The sequence below is a fragment of the Amblyomma maculatum genome, unplaced genomic scaffold, assembly GCF_055883805.1.
Source record: "Amblyomma maculatum isolate TAMU_Amacu unplaced genomic scaffold, ASM5588380v1 scaffold_18, whole genome shotgun sequence".
Lineage (NCBI taxonomy): Eukaryota > Metazoa > Arthropoda > Arachnida > Ixodida > Ixodidae > Amblyomma > Amblyomma maculatum.
The window spans coordinates 9294464-9300668 of record NW_028146743.1 but is presented as its reverse complement, the minus strand read 5'-3'; the positions used below and the strand labels follow the sequence as shown (position 1 = coordinate 9300668).

At 40.9% G+C, this 6205-nt stretch overlaps 1 long non-coding RNA gene across 1 annotated transcript; it reads left to right on the top strand.

Annotated features, from left to right (window-relative positions):
- Nucleotides 1–628: 628 nt before the first annotated feature.
- LOC146171854 (uncharacterized) lies at nucleotides 629–3906 on the top strand. Its single transcript, XR_014702759.1, has 3 exons — nucleotides 629–706; nucleotides 3021–3093; nucleotides 3616–3906. It is a non-coding gene; the product is annotated as an uncharacterized LOC146171854 (long non-coding RNA).
- Nucleotides 3907–6205: the final 2299 nt, after the last annotated feature.

Below are 6205 nucleotides of genomic sequence, written 5' to 3'. Positions count from 1 at the left end.
ACCTTTGATGTGCACTGACATTCCAGAACCCACGGACGTCTCTCCTTTTCGCCTTTCTTGAAACCCAGCTCCCGGTGGTAGGGATCCAATCCAGGTGCTCCGGCACAGTAGTGCACATGCTAACTACTGCACCGCCGCGGGAAGGGGGGGGGGGGGGGGGGGGACAAACGGGGGCGTTGGAAGAACAAGACATTCCGGCTTCGCTTTTTACAACTCCTCCAATACTGGAATGGTTTTGACACGTGTGCTCTCTTTCTAAAGAGTCAATGCAAAGAGCGCGGTTCACCTAAATTCAAGAATAAATGCGGAGCAATATTTCATTGTCATTTAAGCGCAAAATGTTGACGTCAGTTCCGTGCAGGAGGCGTACAGACAGGGCGGACATCTCCCGCATGTTTATTACCATTCATGTCTTATCGCTGGCCGGGAACAGCCTACTTGCTTAAATTCATTTTAACGAACGAAAATAAAAAATTCCATGAACGAGACAGAAGCCTATCGCGAGTTTGATCTTTATTCTTTCATTTTGCCTTTCTATATCATGGGGACAATAAATTTTTATGCAATTAACTGTTGTCATACCTAGCTGTCCCTCACTACAGGAATATACGCATTCTGCTAAATATAAAAGCAGCTCCTCACCCATGCTTATTCCGAGGAATCTCTTCACTGCTCTTCAACCGCTTGCCTGAGCGCTGGAAACGAGGTAAGAGATTCAGTATTCCATTGTGTCGTTTTTCGGAGCGGTACCTTGCCTTCATTTTGGCAGAATCGACAACGAAGGTTTGCGGAAACTTTTCTATGGGGTTTAGGCGTTATAGTTTAATCTGTATATGTGAAACAATATTATATATATTTTTCTGCTATAAGCTTTTCTTCCAGCGCCCACATAGTCTGCGCGAAATATTTACTGGAGATCTTTTGGCAGGAGTAAAGGTTCGCTGAACACGTACTACGTTGTCGGAACGAATCAGCGTAGATTACAAGAGAAAGTCTTGAAAATCGTTCATACATAGGATTCGTGGATTCAAGAAAGCTTTCTTTTCCAAGAGGCAGATATATGACGGCACTGCGCAAGAATAAAGCAGAAAGAGCAATATGCACCTGATATACTCCCAACATTTTGGGAGACCACCTGCACTAACGATTTTCTGCGCAGAAACGAAGGAATTTTAAATTGTGTCCTGGATTGACCTCTTAAACGCCGCATATGAAGCCTTGTTTCAAAAAAGAAAATTGCCACTGATATTTGAGATATTCTTTCGAAAGCAACGGTTAAAAAATTCAGGCATATATAGGAAGTCTAATGATAATTTTTGTTTTCGATCTTGAATTCTAGAACAACATGCCTGATGCTAATGCCATCTGCTGGAAATTTTATGACGTGGGTAGTGGGACGTTTTTCTCGACAGCTGAAAACCAACCCCTAACAGAGAAAAGTACTACGATTATTACTATTTTTCCCCTTGCGAGCTGTTTGTATTCAGCGGTCAGAAGCGGTGGTACCCATGGTGCAGCGGTCAGAAGTCGTGGTCTGGAGTGTGTAATTGCAGCTTGCTGCAAAGGTTCAAATACATCACATCACTTTTTGTTCATTGAGTGCTCGAAGGGGTTTGCCGAGATTTGGGATGTTGTGCATAAGAGATAAAAAATACTTAAACCATACAAAGTAGCACATTAACATAAATGAAAAAAAAATGCATGACCAAAATGTAAAATACAAAATGAGGAAGAGGTGACCATACAGTAAAAAAATATGGTTCTCACATTTCTTAAATAATGTAACGCCTTGATCAGTAAAAGCAATGCGCATTGCGACTGTTTTATCAAAAGTGATCAGCATGTGTTCAAGAAATATTTGGAGTTCAGTGGACGCCCAAAGACAATCGAATCTTTTTTATTGCGGTGTGTTATATAAGCAGCGATTGCCTTGAGGATCGATAAAAGGAAATGCGAAAAGGGCATTTAAACGAAATAACTCAGTAGATTGAGAGCTTTGGAAGGTAAATTGCAGCTGATATTGATAGAGTATTGCGATCATAAAATCGTGATTCTATTTCGCGTCAGCATAGGCAGGGAGATGACATATGCATTTAGGGAGGCCTGAGAGATGAGTTAGTGTGGCAAGTCTGTGTGTTGGTGCATTGTTCTCAGAAACGCATGCGCAAAAAAAAAAAAAAAAAAAGACGCGGTTGAACCCATTCTTGTCGTCGCGTCCTAGTCCGAGTCTTTATTGAGCACCTTTTTTTGAGAAAACGAGTGTGCCACCTTTGGCCGGACCCATAGCATTGAATGTGCCTTAAAACGCCTCGTGAGGCATACGTATGGCGTATTCCTGGAAAATTAAGTATGTGAGAATATGAATAATGCACGACGATTGCAGTCTAAGAGGCCTATATATATATATATATATATATATATATATATATATATATATATATATATATATATATATATATATATATATATATATATATATATATATATATATATATATATATATATATATATATATATATATACAGCAGGCACATTCCTTTACACCCACTGCGTACACCCTCCGGATAAGGTAACAGTGCCGATTGACGAAAAGTTTAAATGTTACGCATTATGAAATCATTATTCCACCCATAAATTAGAATACCAAAAACTATTGTACAATATGTGAATTTAAATGTTCCGAGCGCTGAAAAAATGATAGAGTCATTCAAAGTAATCTGCAGTTTCCAAAATCGTTTGTGAGCAAAAGTATTAACCTACGATTTTCCGCATATCCGCTGGTAAAAGAAATGCAGGAAAAGTAATGCTTCATTATACTACCATTTTGGTTACGAGAGCAGCCCGACATTGTACGCATCCTTTTAAGCGAACAACCTTTTTCGTGTTCAAATCTCTCCTCAGAGAGCTTTGAGAATTTGTACGCAATTTACAAATGTCGGGAAACATGTGAGAAAAAGATTTCTTTCTGATTCTAATGCATTGGAGGGAAACAAAATATAGTAATCTTGTTTCTTTCCCAGGCCGTTCATTCTACAGACATGAGTTTCAAGGCGACTCTCATTATGCTGGCCATTTTCGGCTTTCTTGTGTCAGGTAAGCCATGGAAGCATTCAATAATGCTTGCACATCTTTCAACATGTTCAACTCGTTTCTTTCTTTGAACCAGTCACAATATTCTCATTCGATGAGAACTGAAGTTGCCTCGGCACCAACAATGCTTAAATGTAGACGGCATAGTCATATCCTAACAAGAAAAAAAAAAAAAAACCGAAACTGTATACAAGGGTAGTTACTTTGAAACTTGAGTTTTTAAATACCCTCTCAAAAAATGTCAGGTTTACAGTCATAGCAGTTAGAAGAGAAAGAAATGAAAGCGCTCCGGATTATCAATGCTCTTATTTGGGCTAGTTGGTGAATGATTTCAGACGTGGTGCTGGCGCACAAGTAAGACAGCGTGTGTCCTGTCCGCCTACCTACAGTGTGTGCCTTTCTTGTGCACTAGAACCATGTCTGAGCTCCGAATTAGTTTATTCGCTCTCAGCCAAGCCCATGGAAGAATCTCTACCCGCAGCGCGATCCTTCTTGTGTCAATTGTTTTTCTCAAAACTTTTTCAGTGTCCATGGCCATCACCGAACAAGCTGGACAGGAAGCCAGGGCTGACGCCGACGCTATGCAACGTGTCGCTGAAGCACCCAAGGAGGCTTCGCGTCAGCTAGACTCACTTGGCGGATACACCTTTGGATAGCTGAGAATTTACATGTCTCAGACGGATTATTCAAACAGTAAAAGAATTTGGTTCATGAACATACAGAAGGGAGTATATAACATGCCACTATTCTCTGAAGAACGCGGTCATGTTATGGTGATACACTACTCTTGAATAAATCCGTTTTTAATGACTCCAACTTTTTCCAGTATCCTAATTGCTTTGTTATTTAAGGTTACAGTTAAATGTGGACCTTTTAAAGACTACTGAATGCTCAAATCTGAGATTAATACATACTCTCTCCACAAAAGCCTGCAGCTGCCTGTGTTTGATAAAAAAAGTGCTGGTAGACGTGACGAGATCCAACGCTATAGTTCATCGGTGGTACACTTGCTAAGGCTAATAGAAACATGTTTGTGCTGAAGTGATGGGCCTTTTCCTAGGAAGTGGTGTTTTCCACAAATATTTGTAGGATGTTTTGTTTTGTTTTTCTCTTAGTCTCAGGACTGGAATGGTGTATTTTGCACTGGGGCCGCCATGACGTTGGGGACGGAAAAACAAAATTGTTCCTTGTGAGCGAATACGGCCTGAGTCATCACAATGCCACAGCCATTAACATCACTACGTCTCAGAATATAGAACACCTGCGTAATACGTCCACACTGCGACATCAATATCAACCAAACTTTTTCTATAATGAGCCTTAAAGAATGGATGGCTTCAGTACCGCTAAATAATTACTGCAAATACAGGGAGACGCGAGACAGCGTTGCCCCGTTTTGTGTCGAGCGCGACGTAGCTCTTGGCCCAAATCCGTGTTATTGGCAGAAATTGTAAAGCGGTAATTTTATGTACGGCACCTCAAGAGAGCTACAGTCAAAACTCGATATAACTAAACCCCATTTAACAAAAGTCCCGATTTAAAGAATTATCCCGATTCTAATTCAGACGATGATATGGTCCAATGCGTTGAGAAACTCGAAATAACGAAATAAAAAAATTGCGCTATCTGTCACGATTTAACCAATCTTTTGCTGAAAAATGAAGGCGACAAACTCTATTTTCGGTCTATTTTATACGAAACGATCAAGGATGTATTGACTGCAAGCTAGCGGCAACATCGTGCAGCCACTACGTCCGGCTTTGGTCAAACTATGCAGAGAGAAACGCGCGTTATATTAATGAAATTCCCGATATTTCTTCAGCGGTAGAAAGCCGGCCCGTCGTCCCGGTGTCGGCAGCGGGGCCGGAAGCCAAAAATGGGACAAATTATGGTTGCCCTTAATCTGCGGCGACCGTTTACCGGAACACAGGAAAAAATAGCGCACAAATAATCCCTGCAGATGTTTATGAACCGCAAATAAGAGAATATCAGCGACATCTTTGCTGAGAAAGATATTTACTCCCCTGGGACCCTTCCTGCCGAGGTAAAATTTTCGTTGCTTCTTTTCTTACGCGGTATCAGTGTCGGTGGTTGCGCGGGCCGCAATTTTATTGTAGCAACATAACATAGTGGACAAGCTGGTATTGCATTTAAAGATGACGTAACAGTACAGCTTCCATAAGGCCTTCGGTTATGTTGGCCGTTACGTCCTTTCAAAACACGATTTCATTTTCAGCCAATTTACAATTCGCAATTATGATATCGCGGTACTTCCCTGATAACAATCGACTTTATAGGATTAAGTGACCCAGAAATGCATTTCTCCATATAACGAAGTTCTCGATTTAACGAAATATGTCGCAGCTCAACTCAACTTCGTAAATCGAGTTTTGACTGTATTAGAGCGATTTTGCCATGTATGAGGTGAGCGAGGAAAAAATGCAATTGAGAAGTGATGTTCCAAAGGTACAAACGGGACTTTTTCGTTTTGTTTCTACATTTGAAGAAAAAGCAGGCACACTCGGCACAGATTCAGGTGGTATCCGTACAAGAAAAATGGGCTACCACAGTTTAGTTAAACAAGCCATTCATTCGCAAAATTATATACGCTGCTGCAATTTCTATTCCAAGATAAATACTTGAACTGTTCGAATATTCATTACATAGATAAAGTTTTGACTTTAGGATTAGTTGCCAGAGGCAACGAACGAGTGACGAGTCAACGGAAAGATGCGCGAAAACCTTGGCCTCTTTGCGGCGCGGTCGTACCAGATGCCTCCTGGCTTGATATTTGCAGTGTGTAGCACGTCAAACTTATTCAAAGTATCTCCATCGATTTTGCCGACAGCGTGTTTGACTGCATGGAACCGAAGTGCTGGTATATTTTGTGCACCACTTGAATTCCACGAAGAAAATCTTCAAGAAAGAATCTGTGACACATACAAGGTGACCTGCAACTGTAGATACATACATGCGTAGTTGAGTAAAATTCCCTGCTTCAATAAAATGCAGAATGCAGTAAAAGTCTGCACTCATCTTTCGAGTCAGAGAGCCCCGTAATATCTGGCGTACTTTAAGTTTCCTCCTTGCCGGTTCCATATATTGATCTAAGTTC